This window comes from Heterocephalus glaber, unplaced genomic scaffold, assembly GCF_053883595.1.
Source record: "Heterocephalus glaber isolate CG9 unplaced genomic scaffold, H.glaber_assembly_v1.0 deba00000818, whole genome shotgun sequence".
Lineage (NCBI taxonomy): Eukaryota > Metazoa > Chordata > Mammalia > Rodentia > Bathyergidae > Heterocephalus > Heterocephalus glaber.
This window is the reverse complement of record NW_028258164.1, coordinates 13,254,260-13,263,844: the sequence shown is the minus strand read 5'-3', so window position 1 is coordinate 13,263,844 and position 9,585 is coordinate 13,254,260. Positions and strand designations below refer to the sequence as shown.

Sequence of the window (9,585 nt, the reverse complement as noted above, 5' to 3'; positions counted from 1 at the left end):
GATCTTGTATGAGAGACTCGAAGAGGTTTAAACAGGAGAGAGACCTGATGCTGATGGGTGTGTGTGATCGGTTGGATGGGGAAAGAAACTATGGTGTCAGACAGCAGGGAGAGATGTCTGAGTTCCTCAGACAGATCACAGACCACTGAAGTGGTCAGTGGAAGTTGAAGGGGCAGCAGAGGAAATGGTTCCTTTGAACATCGGAGATGTTAGTGGAAGTGTTTTCCATATAATTGGTGGAGGGCTGTGCTCCTCAGTCTCCACTGGGCCAGGAATTGGAAGGCCTAAGACCTCTGCAGAGGAAAGAACTAAGGGTGACTTCAGCTGCTATGTGAGGGGGTCAAGAGAAATGATGCTTTTGTTTGTTTGTTTGTTTGTTTGTTTGTTGAGACAAGGTCTTGCTATGTATCCCAGGATGGCCTTGAACTCTTTGCTGCAATCCTCCTGCCCCAGCCTCCTGAGTGCTGGGATTACAGTTGTGCGTGGCTACTCCCTACTAACCCTACCATTTGACAGCTGGAGACATTCAGAGGACAAGAGCTAGGTTGTCTCTGTGGTCATCCGAGCTGACTCAACAGGTATGAGCAAGGCACAGGTCTGGTGCCTTTGGGGATGACCACAGTCCTAGACACACACACACACGCACGCACGCATGCACACACACACACTGCATTTATTATGCACCACTGTGTGCAGTACATTGTGCTGGGCTCCATGGGGAAAGACAAAGGATTAAAAAAACCATGGCTACTTTGACAGCCCTTAGGATCTGGTGACTTCCTGCTTCCTCCTCCAAGCTGAGCTTTGGGGTGTCTCAGCTGCAGGGAGGATCAGGCAGAGGCCATTTCCACCTTTCCTAACCCTCGGAATCAGAGCTGGAAAGATCTGCAGCCAGGTGTCTGGTGGAGACCTTTCCTGAAGCCTCATGGGGCTCCTCAGATTAAGGGCTCACACAGCTCTCCTGTTGCCAGGCAACGCTGAGTCAGGCCAGCCTCTGCTCCGCTTCCTGTTGCTTCCCAGTCATGGTGGGAACTTCTCAATTAAAATTTCTTTAAAATCACTTCTGCATTGATCACTTCTAGGTGGGTTCCTTGAAATGTGCATTTTTAATTAAGAAAGAACCTAATCTTTTATTTCTATTTTCTGCAACAAATAGTTCCAGGCTAACAGAATTTTTAGGGAAGAAGGAAGAAAGGAAGGATAAAGGAAGGCAAAAGAGAGAGAAAAGAAAATTAGCCTGGTATTATGGATGGTGACCTTACATGAAAACTTCGAAATCAAACCTCGGGCCAGGGATTTAGCTCAGTAGCACCATGCCTGCCTTACAAGCGCAAGGTCCTGAGTTCAATCCCAGGTACCAAAAAGAAATCAAACCTCTGTGCCCAGTGTGGTGGCCTGTCATCTAGCACTGGGGAGGCTGAAGCAGGAGGATCACTGCAAGTTTGAGACCAACCTGGGCTACATTGTGAGTTTAGGCCCAGCCTGAACTATATAGAAAGACCCTGTGTCAAAAAGGAAAAAAAGGAGAAGAAATCAGATCTCTGAATCTGAAGGATAATGATAACAAGCACCATAATCCATTTGAGTCTTACCATGTTCCAGGACTTGTACAAAGTAAATGTTTTCATTTTATCTTTCAACAAGCTGTGAAATCGGTGCCTGCTCCCTTTTAACACACAAAGTTCCAAGAGGAAAGCAATTAGCCCAAAGTCACATGGCCAGAATTGAAGCCTAAATGTGTAAAATTTAAGTGCTTGTTGTTACTCACTGTGGCAAAAAGGTTCTGTTTCTCTAACCCCAGCTCTGACTGTCCAGAGGACTGTGTGGGTTGGCCCAGCTGGAAGCAGGGCCCCTGGGACTGGCAGCATAGCTCACCCCAGCACATTGGCATAGATGCTGGTGCATTGGTGGCTAGAACATCACACTAGCCCAAATCTTATTCTTTTATTTATTTGGGATGGTGGAGGGAGTGAGACAGGGTCTTGATACGTAATTCAGACTGGCCTTGAACTTACTGTGCAACCCAGATTGGCCCCAAATGCACAGCGATCCTCCTGTCTCAGCCTCCTGAGTGTTGGGATTATAGGTGTGTGCCACCATGCCCAGCCTAAGATAAAATGTGTGTAATTTGCTACTTGGATTGGTAGTCATCACTGAAAACCAGATTAATTTTGTAAAGGTGCTAAATTGGTTCCCATAGTTACCCCTGAACAGTTTCATGACCCTGAATATCCAGTTAAAGTTATTGCCCCAGTCTCACTTTAACCCAGCAGCTGCCTAATTTGAGTTGATCGATTCCTTACCAAGACAAAAGCTTGAAGTAAGTTTGGAGAAAAGTTAAACCCCAGCTGGGCACTGTGGCACACACCTGGAATCGTACCACTTGGGAGGCGGAGACAAGTTCAAGAATCTCCACAATTTCAAGGCCAGCCTGGGCTATATCGTGAGACCCTGTTGCAAAAAATAAATAAATAAACCCCTAAAAAGTAAATAAATCAACTTCAGAGGTTTTGGAATGCAGCTAAAAAAGCAAATCATTATCCTTGCCAGATAAAGACAATCTCTAGTATATTTAATTCAAACAGTAGGCATATGGAGAGAAATAGACACATATTTCTTGCCTAAGTCTCTGCCAGCTCTTCAGAGTCTTGGAATAAACATTAACCGAATCCAAACACGCTTGGGTGTTCATTTTACCAAAAAGATTAATTCCCATTAGTGGGAGATAATCACACATCAGAATTCAGACTTTTATGTAAAACTCCTGGCAGATGAAGATAGCATTGTTGGATTCTTTTTTTTTTTTTTTTTTCTAACTAAAAAGAATTTCTAAATTCTAGACAATAAAAATTTGGAACTGAATGACTTATTTATCAATTACTAATAATATAATATTTGTCAGTGATAACCTATCTGTTTCCATGCACATAAGGGAATAAATCCATGTTATTATCTATTGCCCAGAATGCTGACTTCTTTGTATTGTATTATTTAGGTTTTGATTTGTTTTTTGAAACAGGGTCTTCCCCTGCTGGGATTACAGGCATGTGCCACCACACCCTGCCAAAACCATGACTTCTAACCTTGTCCATACTGGTGAAATTAGGTGGATTATTTGGAAGAGTTTGTCTATTCTGTTTCTCTTTTTTTTTCTTTTTTTTTTGGCAGGGGCAGGGTACCAGATCCAACTCAGGACCTTGTGCTTGCTAAACAGGAGCAGTCCCACTGAGCTAAATCCCTGGCCCTTCTTCTCTTTCATATTTTAGAATCTTTATCAAATTTATAGCCAGGCATGGTGGTTCACACCCACCAAGAGTTGGAGGTCAGCTGCAGGACCTATGTAGCAAGACTGTATCTCAAAACAAAACAAAAACAAAGAAACAAAAACCTTTATCAAATTTGTAAAGATCAGCGCAGGGGATGTAGCTCAATGTGCTGCTTCTGTCTGGTAAGTGCAAAGTCCTGAATATTCTGTGCTTCTAATTTTCATCACGTCAATGTTTTCAGGCTTTTGTTTTTAGCCCCAGAATCACTTATTTAAATAAAATCCTTTTCAGCAGCTAAGTATGGAAAAGAACTGGAGACAAAGAAGCAGGATTTGGGCAAGGGAGCCAGGCCACCTGCCGGGTCACCGTGAGGGGTCCCCAGGGAGGAGGAAGCTCCCTTCCAGCCTCTGCCTTGGGCTTCACCAGGACTTTTCCCCTTGCTTCAACCTTTCCCAGCTTTGATTCCAACTCAGTGTGTTGATTTATCCAGCAACACATGCCCTGGTTTCTTAATTTGTATAGACCACCGGATTTCCTAAGTTTAATTCTCCTCATGGGGTACACCTGCTTTTCTTCCTCTATAATCCCTAGGTTACTTGGCAGATATTCTTTTTTTGTTTTTTTTTAGACAGGGTCTCACTAGTCCAGGCTGGCCTTGAACTCACTGACCCTCCTGCCTCAGTCTCCTAGATCACAGGCGTGCGCCACCACACACAGCATGGCAGATGTTCATATCAGAATATGATGAGTCCTCTAACCCTGCCAAGGAAACCTAGGGCAGCAACACCCACCATGAATACCCGGCAGTCCAGAGAGTTGGCCCTGAAAGTGTCCTGAAAGCCCCGTTCCTGAAGTTGCCAGGAGCCAGAGGTTAAACAGAGGCTCCCACTGCAGAGGCGGGTGAGCCCCAGGTGTATGGGACAGGAGTGACAGGGCCCAGGCACAGCGGTCCTCCCTTCCAGGGACTTGGGCCTCCTGGAGATGCCAGTGGCCATGGTGGGTTTGATTTCTCCAGGGACAGGGATTGCTTTTGTTCATTTTGCACATAGTCCAGAATCTTCCTCCCTGGCCTGGAACCCGTGGGGACCCAGGAACTGCTCGACATGGGTGAAAAAGCCATGGGTGCCACCCATGTAGGGAAAACAGACACAACCCAACCTTAGCCCAGCTGGTATGATTTTCTTCATTAAAACTAATACAAAACCTTTCAAAGATACCACTTTAGCTGGGGTGGCATGTGCCTGTAATACTAGCACCCAGGAGGCTGAGGCAGGAGGATTCCTGGAGTTCAAGGACAGACTGGGCCACATAATCAGCTCAAGGTCAGCCTGGGCTACATAGACCCTGTCTCAAAACAAACAAACAAAAATAACTTTAAATGCATTCTATCACTTCCTCTGATATTTAACCCAAATGTTAGATAGAGTTGCAGGGTCACAGCTAAATGTTCTTCCTGAACCCCTGGTGAATGACAGATCCTTCTTGGGGTCACGCAGCCTCCTAATGAGGAATGCAGGTACAGCAGGGCCCCATAGCGGGGAGACAGGGATCCTGGGAAACTCCCATCCTAGAGACACCCCCCTCCTTCCTGCTGCCAGCAGTCACCAGGTTTGGTGTCCTGCTCTTAAGGTGATGGCACGCACAGGCTCGGTCCCCAAGAGGGGTTCTCTCCAACCCAAGCCTCCAGCCCCTTGTGGATGTCCCTCAAGGTCCCCACTGCCCGGAGGACCCACGGCTCTGTCCTTAGGCTGCTGCTGGCTCTCAGCCCTGTCATTGGGGCCTCTTCAGCCCAGCAGAAGGGGCACAGCCGAGTCTGCCTCACAGCGTCGCTGCGATGATAAGGGGGGGCCCAGTGAAAGTGTTCTATTTTCTGATTCTAAAATGTACTTCTGCCACTTCTACACTCACATCTTTATAAATGCATATGCATTCTACAAATTCATTGATTGATTTTGCAGTACGGGGAACTGCACCCAGGGCCTTCACATTGAGTTATAGCCCCAGCCCCCCCCCCTTGAGACAGGGGTCTCAAAATTGCTGAGACTGGGCTCAAACTTGCCAGCTTCCTGCCTCAGCCTCCCAGAGTGCTGGGATTACAAATGAGCGCCACCACATTCGGCAAACAGTCTATAAATTTAAATTCATTTCTTTTTTTTTAAACTCATTTCTATTGGGGTGAATTTTATTTGAGGAGATAATTTCTTAGTCTGTTTTCAGTGTATTTTTAATTTTGTTAAGTGCATGTGTGCAGTACACAATGAGTACATTGTCGTGGGGAGCTGGCATACAGGCAGAACACGTTTTAATTCTTTTTATGTTCCCTTCCCCTCCCCGCTAACGGGGTGATTTTATTTAACCGTTCTCTGCCCCAGCGCCCCCGCAACGCCCGACGATGGGGGGGTGGCCAGGCTCGTGCCCGCGCCACGTCGGGCCGCCCTCTCGGCGGTGCTGCCCCCTGCTGGCTGGCGCCCAGACGCCCAGAGGCCACGCCCGCACCTGGCCGCCGGCGGCCACTCTAGGAAGGCTCGGGGGGCCCTCTCGGTGGTGGCGAGGACGGCTTCCGCGCGCCCGGCCCCGCCCCCACCCCCGCCCCGGGCGACCGCAGCTCACCGCTGCCTCGCATTCTCCGCCGGGCCAGGGTGACGCGAACCCCGGGCCTCCTGCCCCGGAGCCACGCCCAGTGGCCCTGCACCCTCGGCCCGCCCGATTCCCGGGGTCTGCGGAGCCTGCGCTTGTGCAAACCCCGTGCAAATACAGTTGGTACAAACACAGACGTGAGGCCTCGGGCACTTGCAGAGCTGGGCAGAGAGGAGACGCCCCCACCCCGATGGCTCAAAGCCACTGCATTGAAGACAAAAGAAACCTCGCAGGGCTGTCCCTAAAAAGGCTGCTCTTCGAACTCACCCGGCGATTTAGGATTTCTTTTTTTAGTATTATTTTGTCTGTTTTTGTGTTTGTCTCCCTGTGTGGAGCCCAGGCTGGCCTCGAACTCGTGGCGATCCTCTTGCCTCAGCCTTCCGAGTGCTGGGCCTTGGTGGTATAGGCGTGCCATACCACGCCTAGCTCATTTTAGGCTTTATAAAACCCTTCATTTTACCCAATTGTCTCATTTTACAGAGGAGGAAACCAAATTCAAGCCAATTACATTAGTAACAGCTGTACCTGTAGAAGTGAGCTTGGCTTCTCTGATGATGAGCTGGAATTTATTTTTTTACTTTGCTTGTTACATTTTCAAACATTTGCCCTGTTATTTCCAGAGACTAGATTCCTCGGAGTGGACTTGCCCAGTCACAAGGGCCGTTTCTCAAGGCTTGTGATGTGCATTGTTCTTCCGTGGGACTCGGGGCCAGAGAGCTGCTGTCTGGGTAGTCGGAGGCCCAGGTCCCTGTGAGCCACTCAGTGGCTCAGTGGCATCGGAATGGACAGGTGAGATCCCCTGGGGCCCTGCTCTTCCCTGGATAAAGTAGATCTGGTCGTGGTCCTCCCCTGCCTGATAGCCCTGGAGACTCTCCACTGTTCTGAGGGTAAAACCCCAAATCCCCGGGGCTCCTTCCCTGCTGGGAAGCTAGGTGGGAAGTACAAAGAGGGGCCCCCTGCCCTAGATCTGGAGCCAGAATCAAACCTCTTGAGTTCTAAATCTGACCTTTGTCGACAGCCCCAGGTGCCCAGGTCACCTTGCAGCCTCTTTCGAGCGGAGGCTCAGAGTGATCAAGTCATGACCCAGTCAGGGGCCACCCCAGGGATGGGGACGGCAGAACCCTGGGCCCTGGCCTGCTGATAATGGAAAGTGGCCCAGACTGGGCTTGAACTTGCAATCCTCCTGCCTGTGTTTTACCGTTACATGACTGAAACTCTACAGTGACAGCTGTATAGTGTCTTCATACTACACGGGTAGTTATGTGTGTTTATCCACATGTACATGTATTGTGTTGTATTTTTGCAGAATTCCAAGAGGACAAGAGAGACCAAATGAGAATCAGAAGGATTTATTGGTGCACCTTGACTCAGCTAGACTCCTCTCCAAAAGACTGAGTGATTGAATAAAGGAAAGTTCCAGTTCTTATGCATTTAGTCAAAGGGGGGTGGTCTTTCTAGTGCAGTGAGCTTACCAGAACAGGACAAGGGCAGTTTAGTAATTTAGCCTTGTAAGACGACAGTGTGTTATGAATCGTATGAAAACAGAGTGTCATAAACTTTGTTTACAGAATATAGTCGTTTACAGAGCATATAGTTCCTCAGGGGTTACAAAACTTCATTTACAGGAATATGACTGTCTACCTTATGAGTACGGGGTGGGGTCAGTAGTTATGGGAAAGGGGGGCAGGCAGAACCTGAGTGGGGAGCTGCTAGTCTGCTTTCAGCTGGGAGAACTGATTTTCTTTTCAATTCTGCTTTAGTACGTCGTGTCTACATGGTAAAATCCCTTAAGCAATTCTATTCAAGTGGCTAGGTAATAAATGAGCACTCATAAAATTATAACTAAAATTGTAACAAACCCAAATGCCTTTTATTTATTTCCATGACTAAAGTAAGTCTCTGATAAATAAACCAATTTGAATTTGTTTGCTGTTTTGTTTTGTTTTTTGATTTTTTTTGTTTTTTGAGACAGTCTCACCATGTAGTCCAAGCTGGCCTTGAACTTGCTATGTAGCCCAGGCTGGCCTCAAATTGGAGGCAGTCTTCCTGCCTCAGCCTCTGGAGTGCTGGGATTACGAGGCATACACCACCATGCCTGGCGTTGAAATTTGTTGGTAAGATAAAAATAAAGATTTTTTTTTTTAAAGCATGAATTACGTTTTCTTCTGGGACAGTCAGCTACTTACAAGCTATTTTTATACTCTGCCTTAAAGAAGGATAAACTTGAGTCATTAGGAAAATGGGAGCACCTTGAGACCATAATGTTAAGTGAAATAAATCAGACACACAAGCTTCAATGTCACATAGTTTCTCTTATATGACAAATCCAAATTATAAATAAAGAGCAAAAGAAAAGATTAAAAATAGAAAACAAGGGCTGGGGATTTAAGCACAAGGTCCTGAGTTCGATCTCCGGTACCAAAAAAAGAGAAAGGAAGCAGGTAGATCTTTTGCAAAGGTGAAGGGGACCAAGAGATGGAGGGGACAGCAAAGAGAAGAGGGGAAGGGGATTAAAAAAAAAAAGCCTTGTCATGTACAGGTACCAACTCCCCACCAGGAATGTCATCATTATGCGCTGCAAACATGTACTGATGAAAACAGTAAAATTCTCTAAAAAAACATTGTTTTGCTCTGAATCATGATCTTCACTCGGGCCTGCAGGGTTCAAGTGGTGACTCTAAGCAAAACAAGGTTTGAGCTTCACTCTGTGTCCTTTGTCACTGTCAATCCTGGGTGAAATCCTTCTGCCTGTGCCCAGGGCTGGGCTGGTCACGGAGGGGAGCCAGTCTGTGAGCTGCAGGACTGGGCTGATCAGCCGAGCATTTATATGACTGGATCCCTTTGACACTGCGAACCCCGGGATGGGGGTTTCTGGGGACGTCCAGCGCTGCTCGGAAGTCCCCAGCCACCCCCTATCGTCACCTGGATGCCAGGAGAGGCTGAGCCCACCTGGCTGAGAGCCCCGCAGATAAGATGTCCTTTCCTGGGACAGAAGCATCCCTGGCTGTGTAGATACCAGAGCTGCAACGGTAGAACTGAGATGAAGACCAGCGACCCCAACCACCAACAATGCTTGAGCCCTCCTGAGAGTTTTTCTTTCCATCTCTCAGAGACAGGCGTCATGTTTTTTAATGCCGACATCCTATGGCCTGCTCGATGGTCACTTTATATTCAAGAGCTCGGTGTTCGAGTGTGTCTGGGTTTTTAGGATCATCATTCATGCCTCGACACCTCTGAGGGCAGAACAGAGTCACTTGTGTCTGGAGAGTAGAGAGGACACTGTGTGGCCAGAGCAGCACTGGGTGATGTGTCCACCGATGGCCACCTACCAGCATCTCATCCACAGCCTGTAGATCTGGCCAAACTCCCTTCCGAAGGCCTGTTAACTTGAATGTCCTTAGATTTGTGATCTCATTTGTGTGGATTTCTAAAATTAACTTGTCTTTATAATTAGAGCATTTTGCTGCTGGTTTTTTGTTTTGTTTTGGTTTTTGGTTTTTTTGGTGGAGCTGGGAATTGAACCCAGGGCGTTGGTGTAGGACATACACACACTTTACCACTAAGCTATGTCTGCATTGTGTATGAAACTGAAGGCACAAGCCATGTGTGTCTTGTTTTGGGTATTTTATTTAGCAACAGGGCCTTGCTTTGTAGCCCAGGCTGGCCTGGAACTACCAGCAGT

The 9,585-nt window shown here is 47.4% G+C and overlaps 1 long non-coding RNA gene across 1 annotated transcript; it reads left to right on the top strand.

Annotated features, from left to right (window-relative positions):
* Positions 1–5,849: 5,849 nt before the first annotated feature.
* LOC147828972 (uncharacterized) lies at positions 5,850–7,828 on the top strand. Its single transcript, XR_015449911.1, has 2 exons — positions 5,850–6,692; positions 7,210–7,828. It is a non-coding gene; the product is annotated as an uncharacterized LOC147828972 (long non-coding RNA).
* The last annotated feature ends 1,757 nt before the right edge of the window (positions 7,829–9,585 follow it).